At 35.8% G+C, this 20,893-nt stretch overlaps 1 pseudogene; it reads left to right on the top strand.

Annotated features, from left to right (window-relative positions):
* The first annotated feature begins 10,692 nt into the window (after positions 1 to 10,692).
* LOC138922893 (olfactory receptor 2T29-like) lies at positions 10,693 to 11,655 on the top strand (annotated as a pseudogene).
* The last annotated feature ends 9,238 nt before the right edge of the window (positions 11,656 to 20,893 follow it).

Here is a 20,893-nt window from a genome sequence, read left to right as displayed (position 1 = left end):
CTCTTTTGATCAAGATCTTTCTCCAAAAGCATTGCTGATCAATAGTCAGGTTCTCTGCAGGTAGTGATCTTGTCCCTCAGTGCCAAGAAGGACCTTTCCTGGTTGTCATGTCCAACACTGGAGGGAAAGTGCATTGTATTCAGAAAATATTTAGTTTATGTCTGAGTAACAAGGGAGAGGGAGAACTCTCTGGCATTTCCCATCTAAAGTCTACATTTCTCCAAGGTGGTAGGCTTTGGAGATCATCTCGAAGTGCTGAGCCAGCATCACTTTATTGGACATGTCATATTTACAGAGGTTCAACAGGCAATAAGTAAAGAACTTTACAATAAGTATACATAGTAAGATTAAGAGCAATACTATAAACCCAATTTACAAGATGGTTCTAAACCAGGGGCTCAGACTTAAGTGTAACCAGCTGAATAAATCAAAAGACAATTGGTTATGTGGTGAAATTTGTTGTAGCAAATGTTCTTGCTCTCTAATATTATGTAATTGTGTTTCTATGTCCCTGAAGGCATTTGCCAATGTGCAACAGGAGGTGTTTGCTACCACAGGGATGCCTCTTTGCTCAGCAAGTAGATAGTCAAGGGGCATATGATTATCTAAAGCTACCTTTTCCAATGAGTTAAGTGACCATTGCTGAGATAAAATAAATTTGGGTGTGGAGTCAGTTAATAACCACAAGTTAATATTAATTTATGGAGAACTGACATCTTCCTGATGTTGAATTATCCTTCCTGAGAATAAAATAAATTATATTAACTTGCTATGGATTCCATAACCAAGTACCACTAACTGGGCGACTTAGAACAGCATAAATTTCCTGTCTCGCCATTCTGGAAGCTGCAAGTCTGAGATCAAGGTGCCAATAGGACCATGCTCCCTGTGAAGGAGCCAGACAAAGTTCCATCCCAGGCCCCTCTCCTAGTTGTGGTATTTCCTTGGCTTATGGAGCAACACTCCAATATTCACATGGTGTTCTCTCTGTGTGTGTCTGTGCCCAAGTTTCCCCTCTTTGTAGGGACAAAAGCCATATTGGATTAGAAGCCCAGCCTACTCCAGTGTGACTTCATCTTACCTAATTGCATCTGCAACAAACCTTCTTTCAAATAAGATCACTTCCGAAGCACTGAGGGATAGGAATTTAACACAGCAATTTGGGGGTGATGTAGTTTGGACCATAAAATTTTCTCTCTGGTCCCCCCAAATTCATGCCCTTCTAATAAGCAAAATATGTTATTCTCTTCTCAATACCCCTGAAAATCTTAATCCATTCTAGGATCAACCCTAAGTTCACAGTGTCATCCAAGTATCCAGCTCTGAGAGAGTTTCCAGGTATAATTCATCCTGGGGAAAAATTCCTTTCTCTCTATGAACCTCTGAAACCAGATAACACATTATCTACATCTAAAACATAATAATGAGACATATTTAGGATAGACAGTCCCATTCTAAAAGTAATAAAACAGGAGTCATGAGACTGAAGTTAGTCGGAAACCTTGCCATGTAAATTTCATTAGGTTTTCAGACAAGAACAATACTCTTTGACTCAATTTTTTGTCCACCAATATGATGGCTCCACTCCTGAGCCCTGGGCAGGTAAGTTTCCATTCCTTCATGTCTGTGCTTGTATCTTTCAGGATTATTTTCAAATTTTCCTCATATAAGTCTTACACATTTCTTACTGAGTTTAATTCCTAAATGTCTTATCATTTTTGTTCCTTTTATAAATGAGATTTTCTCTCCATTACATGTTCTACTGCACTATTTCTTGTGTATGTGGAGATAGTGATTTTAGTATCTTTATTTTATATCCTGTTACTTTATTATATTTTTTGTTGTTATACATTTTTAAAGACAAAACATGGTAAATCAATACCCTGTATCTTTCTGGAAAGTGAAACATCAAATGATGAAAAACACTAAAAATTGGAACAGAGGGTTGTTGTTTATTGTCAAAGTTAAATACAGATTTTACAGTATAGTACATTTCATTAATACATGAGACTGAACTAAAATATGTAATGAAAATATTCAAATGTATTATTGGAATCAGTAACAGATTTTAAAAATGCAGAGCCATGCAGTTACATAAAGATCAATAGCTATTCTGTCACTATTAATGCTTATTAAGTATTTACAAATTGGAAAATATTCTTTTCAAATTGCTCATAAAACAAACATCTTGAAATATTCTTGAATAATCTCAACTATTACTATGGAAGAATTTTAGGAAAAACTTTTAAAAAATCAGGTTTAGCTTCTAACCATTTGACTAAACTGTGAAGACAACCATATTTCTAGATGAAAATCCTCAACAGTTTAACAATATTAATCCTTCTTATTTTAATTGCATTCTAATAAAAATTCTATTAGATCTTTGGGGCCAGTCCAGTGGTGCAGTGATTAAGTTTGGTGGCCTGGGGTTTGCCTGTTCAGATCCCAGGTGTAGACCTATGCACTGCTTATCAGAGCATTCTGCGGCAGGCAGCCCACATATAAGATGGAGGCAGATGACCACAGAAGTTAGCTCAGGGCCAACCTTCCTCAGCAGAAAAGAGGAGGATAGGTGGCAAATGTTAGCTCAGGACTAGGCATCCTCAAAAAAAATAGGAAAAAAATATATTCTATTACATCTTCTGAACTTGACTGAGAGATTTAAAAGATCAACTTAAAGAAACAAACAGGCAAGAAATTGCCAATTTTGAATGTGAATATAGGGATAACAAGGAGAATTGTCCCACTAGATGTTAAAAATTCTCATGAACAACATCAATAAAACACGATATTTTAAAGGCATTTGGCATGAGGTGATTGGAAAAGAAGAGGTGAGATGGAAATTTAACCACATCTACACCAGTTTCTGGTGTAATACACCCACGATCCCTTCTCATGCAATCCCATTGCTTCTTCCACACATTGCTCATCCCCTAAGCCATGACCTCAGCTCTGTCCTCTCCTGTGAACTCCTGACTCAGGCACCCAGTGGCCTTGCCTCATCTCCATGCACATGTCTATTGGGAAATTTGAGTCTCAAACTCAGTTTTAAGTTTCCTCTCCAGCGTGCCCAGCCCCAGTGTCCTGAGTGCATCGATAGCACTTCAACCTAACATCACCACCCCTTCACTCAGCCACCACGTCTCTCACCAGGACTCACTCAAACCACTCTTTGCATTCTTGCTTCCTGGACTTTTTTCTCCATCAAGCCTCCAGTGATGCTTCTGCACCTAAGTCCTATGATGTCCTTCCTCTCTCTCAACCCTCCAGTGACATCTCAGAGTGGGATTTACCAAGAGGCAGGAGAGTAAAAGCTCTGAAGGCCTTCACTCTGTGAGGCTTTGTGAGTGCTGGCAGTTTCTGGGAGTTGTAGCATGTTATGGTGGGGAGGACAAGCCAGGCTGCAGTCAGGACAAAAGAGAGTGTGAGCATGTCTAGTAAACTGTCCTAAGAGATAATAGAAGAAAGAGACCATTGATTGTTTGTGATTTTCTTTCCTTTTCTAAATGCACATTTATTCTTTGAGTTTTATACATGTCTTTTTTAACCATTTCGCTAAACAAATCTTGATCATCTCTGGTCTTTCTGAGGCTCCTCACAATCCTGGAGGACCTGCCTCTTGGCTCCACGTGTAACCTGATTTTCTATGTTTTCTAACTTTCTCACCATAACCTGTGGTAATGGATCTTCTTGTCGCTAATCACACATGGCAAGTGAGATTCTGTCTCATGGTCTTTACCCTTCCTGTTCCCTCTACTTAAACATCCCTGCCCAGACGTTTAATGGCTGACTTTGTTGTTTCAATGATGGATCTGATGAAATTTCACATTATGCATAAAACAAATTTCCTCATGATTTTCACCCTGCTTTTAACTTTATTCATTGTAGTTATTAATATCTGACATAATGTTGTGCATACAGTAGTTTATTGTCTTCATTTACCACTAGAATATGAGCTGTATGAGGGCAGAATCATTATTTTCACCATCATGAACCTAGAAGAGTGGTTGGAACATAACTGGTACTAATAAATATTTTTGGAATGAATGAATGAAAAACGGATCATTTAGCACTTTAAGTTAGTCTCTGCTTGCAAACAATCGTGTTAGAAATCCATTTCATATCACACCCCCAATAAGTTATTGCTGCATTAGAAGTTAAATTTCCAAAAAACTGCTCAAGCTCATTCTTAAAAATATGTAACGGTGAAAATATTAATGATCCGAAAATGTGTGAGGACTTTCTAAACTCAAAGTTGCTGAAAGAAATCATTAAAGTTAATATATTGAACTAAATATTTTTTAAAATTCTTATGGAATAATATATCAAAATTAAATTAAATAAAAATATTATAGTCTATACAACTCACAGAGTAACTATTAATAATATGTAAACACTTTTATATTTATAAAGAAAAGCTTTCAATACAAAAAATGGACAAAAGATATAAACATATTTCACATATGTAGTTACAAGGGTAAACATACGAAAATCATATAAACATTAATAATCTAGAAAGGTAGGTTAAAGAAGGATTTTCTTTTCCTATTGACTGAGACGAAAAGGCACATATGATTTAATGCTAGTGCAGGTGAATTTTGAGGTCAAAGCATAATTTGAAGAAGATTTTGGAAAAGCAATTCAGTTTTGTGTATGAAAAAACTTGAAACTTTATATACCCTCCGGTAAATTGTCTTAGGAAAAGTTACATTCAGAGAATGCTTTCTGTATTAGCACTTTTATTTTAGCAAAACTTATAATTTAGAAATCTGAATGCAATGTCACTATTCAATATTAGAGGGGATTGTAACTGAGGTATAATTAATTTCATAGAACATTAACATCATTATTTAGTGTCCAATCATATGCAAACACTTTATGCATTTCAAATTGAAGAGGATTAATGCAGGCTTTTGGTTGCAGAGGTGGCAAAAGGCTGGAGAGAAGGCTGGGGAAGCAGCAAGGGGAGTGTTGTCACCCAAGGACCAGGAGTCCTCAGCAACCTTGCAGCCCCACATCCCCCTCACTGCTGAGCTGATGAGACCCTTCCTCTTCGGGCTACTTCTGGGACCCTCCCCTGCTGCAACCCAGATGACTGCATCCCAGCAATGCCACTGAAACTGCCTTTGGGGTGCTGGATCCCACAGCTGCTGCACAGTCCTCAGCTGCCTACAGCTGTTGCAGCAGCCAGAGACCATCACCAGAAGCAGGAAAAAAGATGCAATTTCTTTCTTCCTCCCACTCTTCAGTGCTCCCAAGGGACTGAACATTCAGAGACTTATAGGAAACCAAGTGATAAAGGGGTCTGGATGAACCATCTGCAGCTGAAACCCAGGAGGGCACAGCTGGTTCCAGACTGCAAGTGTGGGCCTTACAAACAGAAGTCACAATCTGGACAAAGGGTGTCATGAACAAAGGATGGCATGGGAAAATGATCAACATAGTTCCACAACACACATACAAAACAGGCTCTGAAACTTGACTACAAGTTCCATGAGGGGGGGTTTGCTTCTATCTTGTTACCTGGTTTATCTCTACTGCCTGGTTCATGGTATATACTCCATAAATATTTGTAGTTTGAATGCAAGATATAACATTTAAGGCATGATTTTTGTCTGGGTAATTGCATTATGGTTTAATTTTAAGGGGATAATCTTTTGTGCTTTTATATTTTTCTATAATTAGCATTCAACATTTAAATTAAAAACAAGTGCCCTAAAATGCAATGCAATGTTGGGACAACATAGGTTGCAAATGAGTGACAGAAGAAAGAGGACAATAAGTAACCTAATGAAGAGTGATCCAGACAAAGGTGTAAAGGAGACCACCTCAGTTTTAGTCTCAGTCACAGTACTGATTAGTGGTGCTGTCTTTGATACACCAATTAGACTAAGAGTTTTAGAGTCTGCATCTGTGAAAGATGAGAAGAGCAATGTCAATACTTCACAGAATAATTTTGAAGATTAAATGAGGACATATACATGCATACAAGAAAACTGTGTTGTAAAGTGAAAAAGGCGAAGGCTATATATAAAATAAGACACAATTCATAGATAAGATTTTATTGGTGAGGTGTGATTTGAGATTATTGCTAATATTGGTTAAGATTTCTAGTGTACAATAAAAGGAGATAAGAAAAAAGACATGAGAAGAAAACCACAAAAGTGCAACAGACATTTTATTAGCTTTTTAAGCTGTCTTAATAGCACTCTTTTTTGAAGTCCCATATGGGATTTATCAACAGATAACTTTCATCCACTCCTTTAATGGGCATAATAAAGCCAGAGATGATGTCACTCTACTCTCTCTCTTTATAGAGTTAACAACAGCCACACTCCAACAGCTCATCTAGTTGAGGATTGTGCCATCACCTGATGCTGAGTTCAATCAGGTAGGATGATAGAACCGCAGGAGCAAAAGGGTAACGATTGTTTTTCACCTGTTCTGCTTCTGACACATTCTGTTAATTCTTGACCATATTTCCCTGATCTTTTTCCTATCATCTATTTTTAAGGAGAAAAACAAATGTGCATTTTTTAAACTTTTATATATCACTTGTTTTCTGCAACTTACTAATAAATCGGTTTTTGATTTCCGATTATCTGTGAGCAAAAGAATATACATTGTTCTTATATTATTGGGCAATAACTTTGTTTTATTGAGACTGAAATTTTACAGGAAAAGAGGGTCTTATTTTATTTTGAGTGGGGATTATTTCTGCTAGTCAGAACACTGAAATAAATGTCTCAATCATATTTGTGTTTTCCAGATGAAACAGAGAGTGAGTGGTTAATACCCACAGTGTAGACTGTGCAGGGAGGACTGTGTTCCTGGAGAGCTAAGGCAGCAATCCAGGCTCTGGGACCCACACTTGAGCTGAGACATGGGTTCTCCATTGGCCTAGCTGTGTGATAGTAGGCAGATGTCCTGGAAACCCAAGTTTTTGTTTTTATCTGTAAAGGCACATAATAAGTTGCATAAGTACCTCATAGGCTCTCAGGGAAGATAAAATGTGCTAAAGCAATAGCACAATTGCTGAGATGCTGTCAGCTTCAAATAAGGATTCAATATTCTTCTACCATCACTATTAATAATTCCTCAAGTTAAGTATGCACTAAGCTGTTTACATTAAACTCAAGGAATTGGATAGAGCAGATTAAGAATGAGCAGGGAGGCCAGTTGCCTTGTAGACAGTATACCTCTGTCTGTCTGGTGTCCTAGGTGGGCTGCTGGGGTGACATGATCACAGTCACTTCCATTTACAAAAATGCAACAAAGGTTTGCCCAGAACCCCCGTCAGCCCTCCCGCTCTCCCTCCATTCACTCACAAAACAGCTTTGAGGTCTACACATGTGCTAGTCACTTTGCTGGCCCTTCCTCCACTATGACAACAAACATAGACCCAGTCAGCAAGTGTGTTTTGTGTTTATTAGACTGTTTTTAAAATTTGCACAGAGCTCAGCTTTCATCTGCTATGTGGGGTGGAATTTGATAAGCTTATTTTTTTTAATGCTATGTGTCCCAGATTTGTTGGATATTTATATTGACATCAAATTCATTTTTACTTCTGTCTCATGTTTCAGCACCACAGAACATGGGACTGTTACTAAGTTGAATACTGTAATTGGTCTTTGGAATTATTGCAAGAATACAAAATGTATTTGAAACTTGGAAATTGAAATATGCCTGTATCGTAACCACTTCTAAACTCTTCTCAGAAAGAAGTGTCAAATATTCCTCTTGTTTGTAAGGACTTTTACAATTTAGCACTTAACATGTCATAAATTGAAAACTTGCAAACATTTAATCTCCGTAAGAGAAAAGTTAGAAAAAGCTATTACTGATTTTCTTCAGAAAGACAAAACGTAGTTTGCTTCTATTGTTCTTTCTTATTTATTTTTGTAGCTCTTTTAAGACTACTTTAAATCATATTTATATAATGTTTCTCCCTGAAAAGACTGATGTGACCTCCTTATCTGTAACTAGGTTTAATTCTTTTCTTTGATTCATCTCCAGCATCTAACACATACATAGGCTGTGATCAGCCAAATAGAAGAGGAAACAGTGAAATGGAGACAGAGACATCTCAGTCTCATTCAATTTTCCTTTCTACATCTCATTTTCCATGAACAGCTGATTTCTATAGACAATATAACAGATTATATTTGCAAAGCCAGCTGACGCCCTCTTCTATAAATGGCAATGACCTTCTAAACACTAGTCCTTCTCCCTGAAATTTAGAACAAATGGTAGAGGCTTTAAGGAGATGGAGTTGGAGAAGCGTGTACTAGACAGAACTGTGATGAGATTCTTCATAAACTTCTCCTTAATCAGGGTTAAAATAAGAAACACGTATTACATATTTATTTATATTTCATATTTATATATATTTATACAGATATACATATTTATGTAGAGTTTATATATATTTATATAAAGTCTTCTATGCATGTATATAGTCTGGGGCTACAGAAATTATTAAAATTAAATTCGTTTTTTGAGTTAGGTTTTCTTTTTTTATGCTTTATTCTAAAAATTTGTTTAACACTCATTTAACACATTCAAGCTCGGTGATAGTATTGGGGCTGCAAATATGACTAACAAAGAATTTTAAAAAATGAACATATATATTTTTCTTAGTGTAACTGAAACAGCTAGCCTTAAACTGAGGAAATTTCACATCTAATTTGCAACTTCCAAATATACAGTATAGTGTTATTAGCTATGATTTACAATAGTGGCGATGCTGTATAGTACATCCCCATGACTTATTTATTTTATTACTGTGTTTGTACTTTTTTGACTCCCTTCACCCATTTTGCCCACCTCCACCCTTTGCCTCTAGTAACCAGCAATCTATTCTCTGTATCTATGAGCTTACTTTTCTTTTTTAAGATTCCACACATAAATGAGATCATGTGGTATTTGTCTTTTTCTATCCTACTTATTTGACTTGCATAATGCCCTTAGGTTCCATCCATGTTGTCACAAATATAAAGATTTTATTATTTTTATGGCTCAATAATATTTTATTGTATATATAGTTGTGTGTTATATGCATATATACACACACATAAATATATATGTATACCACGTTTTCTTTATGCATTCATCCATCCATGGACATTTAAGTTATTTTCATATATTGACTATTGAAAATAGTGCTTCAATGAACAAGGGGGTGCATATGCATCTTTTCAAGTTAGCGTTTCTGTTTTCTTCTGATAAATTACCTAAAAGTAGAATTGCTGGAATCTGTGGTAGTTTTACTTTGGATTTTTTTGAGAAACCTCCATACTCTTTTCAATAATGGCTGCACCAATTTTCGTCATCACCAATAGTGCACAGGGGTTCTCTTTTCTCAACATCCTCACCAGCATTTGTTATCTCTTGTCTTTTTGGTGATAGCCATTCTAACGGGTGTGAAGTGATATCTCATTGTGTGTTTTATTTGCATTTCCTTGATGATTAGTGATGTTGAGCATCTTTTCACCTATCTGTTGGCCATCTGTATGTGTTCTTTAGAAAAATATATATTCATATCCTTTGCCCATCTTTTAATAAGATTAGTTACTTTTTTGATATTGAGTTGTATGTCTTCTTTTTATATTTTGACTATTAATGCCTTATCAGATATATGATGTGCAGATATTTTCTCCTATTCAGTTGATTGCTTTTTCATTTTCCAAATTCTTATATGTATAAATAGATACTAAGATTGGTGAACCAGAGTAACAATCTCATAAGTCAGTAATAGTAACAGCCATCTCTTACATAGATTCTGCTCAGTAAGTACTGTAGATATCAATTCTTTAAGCTTACAGTATATATGCTTATTCATCTGCAACTAGTAATGTTCCTAGCACTTTCATCATTTTACCTCATTTAACCCTCACCATATCTGAGATCAAACATTATTATCATCTTTTTTCATTGAGTAGACAAAGAGATGGTGGGTAGAGGATGAAGTGGACCCACAGCCACAGTCCAGCCTCAGAGTTTGGGCTCCTTACTTGGTGCCCCTAGAATATCCAAGAGGTTGGCTATTGGTGAGAAGCCAGACTTGTTTCTGTGATTTCACACAACTGCAGTCCCTCACAGCATAGTTTGATCCTACAGGCAAAGGGTGTTCAAACTTTCAGAATGGTATTTACCCACATTACGTTTCAGTTACTTTCTAAATCTTTCTTATATGGAATATACCTTCTCAAGTTTTTAGGATCCCAGTTGGATCCTTAAACCAGAGATGTTGATTCTACTCTGACTCCTACAACAAAATTTTCTAGTAATAAGAGGTGTGATTTATCTTTTTTTTAATGATTTACTTTTTGTTTTTGCATGAGGAAGTGATTTTGCAAATTTCCACACTTGATAATAAACGATGTTATCTATCATCGGAAAATCTCATGACCTTGAACTACAGCAATCTTGCTATGAGTGAAGGATTCTATTCACCCTCAGTTGCAACTTCTTAATTTTCTGGTAATACTGTTGAGTTATAGGTAACTTACAATTGCCAAATCTACAGATCCCTGGAACCATCCCCTGGTAGCACAATTGGGTTGTCATGTACACTCACCCACACACACAGACACGGAAACACAAGCTCACAAATCATTAATTTCTGTTGATCGTATCCCATGAACAATCTATTAATCCCAAAGCTCTCCTTGGTGATCTAGGTGAAATCTAATGGACAACACCATGTTGGCAGCCAACAACACCACATGGTCAGATTTCATTCTGATGGGATTCTTCAGTCAATCCAAGCACCCAGTTCTGCTTTCTGTGGTCATTTTTGTGGTTTTCCTGATGACCTTGTTTGGAAACACCATCCTGATCCTTCTGGTATACTCTCAAGCCCACCTCCACACCCCCATGTACTTTTTCATCAGTCAACTATCTCTCATGGACATGATGTACATTTCTGTCACCGTGCCCAAGATGCTTATGGACCAGGTCATGGGTGTGAATGAGATCTCAGCCCCTGAATGTGAGATGCAAAAGTTTCTGTATCTGTCACTATTAGGTTCAGAATGTTTCCTTCTAGCTGCCATGGCCTATGATCGCTATGTGGCCATCTGTCATCCACTCCATTATCCTATTCTCATGAACCACAGGGTATGTCTCCTTTTGGTGTCTGGCTGCTGGTTCCTAGGGTCAGTGGATGGCTTCATGCTCACACCTGTCACCATGACCTTCCCCTTCTGCAGGTCCCGGGAGATCCATCATTTCTTCTGTGAGGTCCCTGCTTTAATGAAGCTCTCCTGCTCAGATACCTCTCTCTATGAGATGCTCATGTACCTGTGTTGTGTACTCATGCTCCTCATCCCAGTGATAGTCATTTCAAGCTCCTATACTTTTATCCTCTTCACCATCCACAGGATGAACTTAGCATAGGGGTGGAAGAAGGCCTTAACCACTTGTTCTTCACATATGATGGTGGTCACCCTCTTTTATGGGGCTTCGGTCTACACCTACATGTTCCCCAGCTCCTACCACACACCTGAGAAGGATATGGTTGTATCTGTATTTTACACCATAATCACTCCTGTTCTAAACCCTTTAATCTATAGTATTAGGAATAAGGATGTCATAGGAGCTCTAAAGAAAATGTTGAATGTGGGAACTGTCTTTCAAGAAACTATCAAGTAGGAAATTTTGGTACTAATGGTTTATTTTCCTTCTCTCTACACATCAGAAGTTTAGGACCTTATGCCAATGTTGTTCCTCAGATTCTCACACAATGATGTGTTGTCCTATATTCATCCCTTTTGAAGGTATTGTTTTCTTATACTGGAAAGCTCTTCATTTTATACTCCTTCTGCATTGAAAATATTTATGCAATCACATCAATATTACATTTTCTGAAGTTGATAACTGCACTGTGACTCTATGGGAGAATATTCATATTCTTAGGAAATATATAATGAAAATATTTAGAGAAGAAATCATAAGGTGTGCAGCTGATGAGGTAAAGAGAGAAAAAGTGATGAAGTCAAAGGGTTATAATGTTAATAGGTGGATATAGCTAAAGGGTATATGAGCGTTAATTGCATCATTATTATTCATGTTACTTTTCTGTAAATTTGAAATTAATGAAAAATAAAGAGTAAAGTATCAGACTTTCTCAGTTTCTTTGAGTTCCTACTTTCTGCTTGGTGGCAATTTAAATGATGTATCATAGAAATTATGCTCATTTTAATGTAGTTGATCATTACTGTGACAATCCTGTCATCTGCCCACATTTACTGAAGGCTGTGTTGTTCTTCATGGTCAAATCTTGAAGGCATCTAGTGAGTGTTTTGCCTCTCTGAGATTCTTAGTAACTTGTGGTAGACTGAGTATCCAAGATCATATAAGTTACTGTGGGAAAAATATTAACCCCATGTGTAAGCTGGATTTAGGGAAGTTTCCCTTGAAGAGGTGGTATCTGAGATGATATTTCAAACACGTAACGTATTAAATAAGGAGAGGAAGAACATCAAACATTCAGTTCTTTATTTCTTCAGCCAACGTTTCTTATGCTATGTTATTATAAAAATAATAGTTCCTAGACAAATGAGTTTAAACTCATAATAAAGCATGGCTACTGTAGCCAAGGAACTTGAATTGTAGGCATGGTTTCTACAAATTGTTGTAGTAAAATAAATAGATTCTTTTGATGCTCATGTGGAAAGGGCACAGCTCATTAGGACACATCAGCTCTAGCTTTGAGATGCAAATTCAGCCAAACAAGGGGGCTGAGAGAAGACTCTGGAGATGAGTGTTGAATGGTGACAAATATTGTTGTCAGATGAGTATACTAAGCTGGGCAGGGGGGTTGTGCTCAGGGAAATGATACCATGGAAAAGGTAGGGTATGAGCAAAGGTGAGATGTTTGACAAGCAAGAGATGTAAGTGTTCCAATAGCACTTATTTCCTGCTTCAATGTATAGCCTAGTTTCCTGTCCTTTTGTGACCCAAGGCTTTACAAACAATAGTAAAATGTTCAGACTTGCATTTGAGAAATGTTAAATTGTGGCAATCAATTGGAAAAGTCCAATACTGGAGATAAGGAGACCACATGAGTGAGAACAATAAACTGAAGGGAGTTGATCTAAGTGGAAAGGACCATGGCTTAACACCAGGAGGGACATGTGGCGGTATTTGTGGTCAGCGGTGCCTTGTTGAACCTGTTACATAAAACCACACACATTGCACGTCTACAAATTTCCGATTGGCTGTGTCAACTTATGAATTATCAGGTGGTTTCAACAGTACAAATTCCCTTTACCTCTTGACATACTCAATTACTTCATGACCGTAAAATAAGGATGTTTCAGTATTTGGGGAACAATTTTGGAAGGCCAGTTTGCATTAATTTTGTTGCAGTGAGAATGAATAAAATTTGCACTCTCTAACGTTTAAAAGAAATGAGAAGTACCCCTCAATTTTCTGAGCTATGATGATACACACATTTGATGATTCCACTTACAACACCCTAGACATGGGGAACAAAACAACAAAATGTGACCTGGAACCATATTCTTCCAAAGATGAAATTTTTGCTGTCTCAAGAAAAGACAAAAAAAAGATAAAAATGTTTTCAGAAGCATGACTTTTTAAAATAAATTGTTCAAAATACAATTTATTTAGACTTACTTTTTTTCCCAACCTACAGTGTATCTTCCATAGCCTCTACTAATAAGGATTTTAAAAACTGGGTAGCTTGGAAATTCTTATCAAAATTATATATAGTATATAATACTCAGAATTCCTAGACATGGAAGAACAATTTCCCAGTTCTAGAAAGAAAAGAATAAGATGAAGTGTTTCTGGTACTCAAGTGTACTTGCTGACAGTGCCAAACAAGGAGCTGTGCACTGAAGTAGTTTACAGTTTTCACATTTCAGAATTTGTTCATGTTTGTGCTCATGATGCCACCAGTATTTGGCCAGAGATCACTTACACCTCATAAAAAGAGGCTCTCAGGCTTTTTACATTCTCTAAAGGACATTAATAACTATGATTGGACTTCTTGCCAATTTTAGAAGTAAAGCAGCAAAGATTAGGTAGAGAAGATTGCACTGTTTTCACAAGCATTCTGCTTTTTAAAATTTGTTCAAAAGTTTGAAAAAATAGGAGACTCAAATTAATTTTTCTATGGATGACTCAGGAATTGGGGCTTAATAAAATTAGATGCATATAAAATCACATTTAACATAATTTTTATTGCCTGTCTTCCTTCTTTCCATACTCCCTCAGAATATTTGCATTGACAACAACTGACACAAACAGCAGATATTGTCATCATTTTCCTGGTTTGCATGACACTATTCCCTTCCCACTCATTTACTTTACTCTTCTCAGGGCTGACCTCATGGGAATGTGGCCTGTGTGCTTGCATGGGGTCTCACACTCAGAAAGACACTTTGCTTGGTTTAATACTCTGTTGTTGAAATCTCAAAATTCTCAATAATTTTATCTCTGAGTATGCATGTGACCAGGGGAGCTAGGCTAGATGGCAGCATTAGAATGCAACTTTGGTCCAGCAATAGCACCTGCACTTGTGGGCTCAGGAAGCATGTACATGGAGCAATTGACCTGGCCTCCCCATGTGCACACACACATCTGTGTTCAAAGAATGACAGGATGAAAAGGGACTGTCTGGGCTGGGACCTGGAACTAAATGGGTGGTAGTGATGTCAACAGCAGCTGCAGATGGAGCATCAATGGTAGAAGTGGCCACTGCACAGAAGGGAGGAGGATCTCCGCCTGCCAGGAACAATAACCCATAATGGGAGCAGGGTCTGACTTATCCATCCATCCCAGAGACCATCCTTGTGTCATTAGCAAAATTATGAACTATCTCACCAGAGTTCCAGGACAGGGAATCCTAGGGAAATTAGGGTGTAAACTTTGTCCTAAATTGTTTTAAATAAAAGTACACACATAGTCATTGCAATACAGCATTGGAAGTCATTGGAATTCATCAGCAACATTGCAAAGAAAATGTCCACAGGCTTAGAACTTTAAATAAGATGTACAGGTAATTTAAAAATTAATATGAAAGATAATCAATGGAAAAGAACACTCTTTTCGTATGAAGTTTAAAAAATAAATCATTAACCAAAGAGAAAAATAACATTATTTTAACATGTAATTGAAATACAATGATAAAATGAATAAACAAGCATTTGAAATATAAAACCATTTCCTTTGTCTTATACAAAGTCCACAAATTACCATAAATTTGAGAGGAATCATTAAAATGCCATAGATTAAATTTACACTTAAAATTAAACTCTAAATCAAGAAATTGATTTATATTGAAATTGATGGGTTGAAATCTACTCTTAATAGAAATCTTTTCAGAAAAAATTCTCCTTGAGTTATCAGTTTTACATGTATTTACAAGCTAGTTTTGTCCAGATATGAGTGATTTTCTTCTGGTCTAGATTAATTTTACTACTTGAACCCTATGCATAAAATATTTTTACTTACTATATATGATTAGTGAACTTATAACCAGGTCCTGGGTACATAAGCAAAAAACTCTGTCTACATTTTCACAGTGCATATTCTTTGAATCACTCTTCCTAGGACCCCCATCACCTCTTTGTTTCTCAGCCTGTAGATGATGGGCTTGAGCATTGGGGTCAGGATGGTATAGAAGACAGCCAGAATCTTGTCCTCCATTGGAGATTGGAGGGACCTTGGGCATAAATAATTGTAAACAAAGGGAGCATAAAAGAAAGTCACCACAGTCAGGTGGGTGTTTCAGGTGGAATAGATCTTCTTCCTCCCTTCTGCTGAGTGCATGAGGTGGACAGCAAGGAGAATGCAGCCATAGGAACATGTAATTCCAATAAAAGGAAACACCAGAAAGAGGGTGGTGCTCATAAACACTGTGTACTCTTAAACCCAGTTATCCATGGCAGCCCAGAGTCAACATGGCTGGGACATTACAGAAGAAATGGTCGATGGCCCTGAATAGACAGTGGGGGATATGGAAGACATATGTGGTGTGGGCACAGGAGTTGATAGAACCCATTATCCAAGATTCTATTATCATCATCACACACACTCTTTTGCTTATATGAATGGAATAGGGGAGAGGAAAGCAAATAGCCACATAACGATTATAGGCCATAGATGTCAAGAGCAGTGCTTCTGCAATTGCTAAAGTCAAGAAGAGGAAGCTATGAATCCCACATCCAATGAAGGAGATAGACTTGTTTCCAAACAGAAAATTGGAAGCCACTTTGGGGACAATGGTGGAGATGTAGTTCAGGTCCATGAGGGAGAGCTGACTAATTAGGAAATACATAGGACTGTGGAGATGACTGTCTAGGAGGATGAGAAGGATCACAGACAAGTTGCCAAGCAGAACCATGAGGAAAATGAGAACAATGAGAATGAAGAGGACCAGGCCAATTATTGATGATGGAAACAACCCCAATGAGATGAAATCAGTGGATATTTGAATATAATTTTCCATGGGGGCATTAATATGTTCTTTTCCTAGAGGGAAACACAAGAGTAAGTTAAGTGTAAAACTCTAAGCTATTAACTTTCTAACCTTAACTATAATTTTTAACTTGTTATTGTAGTCAGACAGTGTATTATTTAAAATTTTACATCTCTTAAATGAAGAACAGAACTGATTTTGGAAGAAAGAAACCTTGTTTTCCAACCCAGAGATTAAAATTTGAATATGCAAACATTTGTTGCCAAAGAGTTTTCCAAGAAATCTTTAAAATTATTTCAAAAACATTTCAATTATTACTTTATTAGGATAAGTATGTTTTACTTCCCTACACAGACTCACATTTCAGCAAAATCAGATGTTGTATTCAAAACATAAGCATAGAAAATCTATCTAAATTTATACATTGTAGAGTTCTAGTATCAATAAATTTTTATGACCCTTAAAGTATGATTTTTCTATCATATTTAAGCCCTAAAACTTACCTCTAAAACTACAGTAGCCTATCGGCTCATGTTGAGGCATTATATTTCTTTCTTAAGTCTACTTGGCAAAGTAAAGTCAAATCAAATTTTCCTGAAGTCAGGTATTATCATTTGTTTCATTTGTTCTGAAATGTGGCATGAGTCCTTATTGTCCAGTTCCACTTACACAAAGTCATCCTCTTCTGCCTCCTCATTTAGGTTCTAAATGTTGCAGTTAAAGAAGACCCTTTACTGGAACATCTAAACACGCATTCATTGTAGCTCTCACGACTCTGCTCAGGCTCTTCCAAATAGCATGTTCTCTGTTTCTCTGCTTCTCTAACATGTATGTAATATTATACATTGCTTTATGAAACTTTGTCTTACTCATTCATTTTTCCCTTTCGTTTACTTGTATTTAATATTGTTTCCAAGTTTAGATAAATGTGTGAATTTAAGTCCATATATTTGTCATCTCTCCCTCTTAAAACTCAATTCTTATGATAATAAAGAAATAGATATTTTATAAATTAAAAGACAGTAAGTGAGCAAAAGACACAGTGATAGATGAAATAGTTCAGGACGTTTGAAATAAGGAATTTGGATAGAGAAATGGTCAGTTACTTAAATGGAAAACAGGAAATGGCACCTTGAGAGTCTTCTTCGTGGAAGTAGGAGGAGGAATTATCAAGAGACATTATAAGTTAAGAAGATCCACACAGTATGTGATGTTTTAGTCTTAAATATTATTTTAAAGCCCAACGTTACCAGACTTTTAAGGAAGTTCCCAACATGAAGGAGGAAGATTCACAAATATGCATACATACACACAAACCCACATACCTATTCACACACAATCTGCACAAATATAAAGTGAGTTATATGTGGTTGGGAAGATGCAGAAAGAGAGTGCATTTTTAGGAAATGAGATTGCTATATTCAAAGAAATATGAGACATTATTAATCCACCATATAAATATTATTAGATATATAAAAAGGAGTACCATGGAACAAGAAAGTCTTTTGCTAATTAAAAAACATAATAATTGATTTTAAAAATTAAGTGAACCTTTCAAAGGCAAAGTGAAAAAAATCTACCAGAAGTAAAAGAAAATAACAACAGCAGCATCAAAAGATTGCCATTTTGAAAGTTTAAGAGAATTAGAGAATTAATATAGGGAAACAAATCTACGCTTTTTGTCATTCCTAGAAATGCATGTAACAAAATAATAATGGAGTTAATATTATCAATGGAAAACATTTTTGAAATTGATATATATATATATATGATCTGTCATATTCAATAGCATGTACAGAATATAGAAAAGTAAATAAGAAATATTTTATTAAAATATATTTTCTTGAAAATTACAAATATCTTTGTGGAAACATTTTCTGAAAATTATCAATATTGCCTATATATTTATGGCCCTAAAAGCGCCTTGACAGAGAAAATAGCAATAATAATGAAACGAACTATATATGGAGTATTAACCAAAATACTATAAGCTTTTAAAATAATTTATACTTTTATATTTTAGAAATATATACTAGAAGATGGGACAATGCTCTCAACTTTGCCACCCCAGGTACAAAGTGAGATGTAACTATGTTGAAAGGATGAGAAAAGGGAAAAAGGACTGGAGGTGGTGGTATGTGGAGAAGGAAAGTCTCCATCCACAGTGGTTGAGGTGATGAGTCAAAAGACGATATATGATGTTTATCAATTATTAGAAGATAAGCATATTGGCAGAAAATACATGGAAATAGAGGATAAAGTTGGTAAAGCAATATGAATTATTTGCCTTGGGGATGTGGAAGGGGGGGTTATGGGAACATAGTTTTACTCTGTAGCTGCTGAAATCATATTCTTGCATTACTTGAAAAAGATACTAAAGTGATGTAAAATTGATGTCACAGTTACAAATTTACCTCACAACTAACATTATATTCAATTGTGAAAGACTGAAAGCTTTTCCTCTAAGATAAAGAACAAGTAAGGATGTCCACTTTTGCCACTTCTAGTCAACATAGTACTGATGGATTAAATAGAACAATTAGGCAAGAAAAACAAACAAAAAGACGTGCAAATTGGTGGGAAGAAGTAAAACTATCTTGGTTCAAAAACAACAGAGTCTTATATGGAGAAAATTCTAAAAAGTCCACAAAAAAGTCTGTTGAAACAATAAATTCAGCAAAGTTGCAAGGCATGAAATCAGTTCTGTTTCTATACACTAATAATGTAAGATCTTAAGAAGAATTTAAGAAAACAATTACATTTACAATGTCATCAAAATGTACAAAATACTTAGGAATAAACTTAACAAGGCAGGCAAAAGAATTTGTGCACTGAAACTCAAAAACCATTGCTGAAAGAAATTGAAGAAGAGATAAATAAATAGAAAACCATCCTTTGTTAATGGATTGGAAAACTTAATATTATTAAGATGACAATACTACCATAAACAGACTTCAGATTCAATGAAATGCCTATCATAATCCCAATCAGGTTTTTTGCAGAAATAGACAAATACATCCTAAAATACATATGGAAGCTCAAGGTACCCAAATAGCCAAACAGTCTTATAAAAGAATTGGAAAACTCACTTTTTCCAATTCAAAACTTACTACAAAACTACATTAACAAAAAGAGTGTAGTATTGGCATAAATACAAATAAACCAATAAAATAGAGATACCAGAAGAAACACTTTCACCTATTTGGTCAAATAACTTTTGACAAGGGTCTGAAAACGATCCAATGGGGGTGTCTTTTCAACAAACATTGGTGAGAAAACTTAATATCTACATGCAAATAATGAAATTATAACATTACTTGACATCATACACATAAATTCACTTAAATGGTTCCAAGAGCAAAATATAGAGTTAAAATCTATAAAATTTTAAAATAAAACCAAGGGGAAACATTTCATGACATTGGGTTTAGTTATGTTTTGCTAGATATGACAGAAAAACATGTGTAACCATAAAAATAATGATTAATTGGATTTCATCAAAATTATCCTCTATATCAGAAGAGATTATTAAACAATTATAACATCAAGTCTGGAGAGAAAGATAGCATCAAATATAACTGTAACCATCTTAACTTGGTAAGAAACCTACAATACAAAAAGTGATAACTTGTGGCAAGAAAAACAGAAGGAGAAGAGAAAAGGACAGAACCTACAAAGGTCAGTGGAGAAAAAATGCTATAAGCATGAAAAAACTGCCTCATTTATAACATCTTTTATGCAAACCTTATGGTAACTATAAAATAAAAAATTAGAGCAGAGTCACAAAACATAAAAAAGAGGAACCTGAGAAACACATCACATAAAACCACCAAAGTGAAGTGGCAGGCAGAAATACAAGGAAAATGAATGAATAGAAATATAGAAAAGCCAGAAAATAAAAGATAAATGACACTATTAAGCCCACATATATCCATAATCACTCTAAATGTAAATGGATTTAATTTACCAATCAAAAGACAGAGAGGGTTGGATGGACTAAAATATAACAGCCAACAATATGCCACCTCCAGAAAACATATCTCAGCTATACAGGCAAACACAAGCTCAGACTGAAGGGATAGAAGATGATACTCCAGGAAATGGCAAACAAAAGAAAGCAGGTGTAGCCATACTTGTATCAGACAAAATAGACTTCAAGAAAAAAGATAGAAAGAAACAAAAATGGACATTAAACAATGATAAAAAAGACATTCCACAAAAATGACATAACATTTATTAATATATGTTCACCTAACATAGGCGCAACAAAATATATAAAGCAACTAAACTGAATTAAAGGGAGAAATTCACAGCAACACTATAATAGTAGGGGACATTAGCATCCCAGTTACATCAATGGATAGATTGTCTAGATAGAAAGTCAGTGAGAAAACACTGGCCTTAAATGAAACACTAGACCGGATCAACGTAATAAATACC

This window comes from Equus caballus, unplaced genomic scaffold, assembly GCF_041296265.1.
Source record: "Equus caballus isolate H_3958 breed thoroughbred unplaced genomic scaffold, TB-T2T haplotype1-0000016, whole genome shotgun sequence".
In the NCBI taxonomy this organism is placed as follows: Eukaryota; Metazoa; Chordata; class Mammalia; order Perissodactyla; family Equidae; genus Equus; species Equus caballus.
The sequence above is the reverse complement of the archived record's forward strand: the minus strand, read 5'-3'. Positions and strand labels throughout refer to the sequence as shown.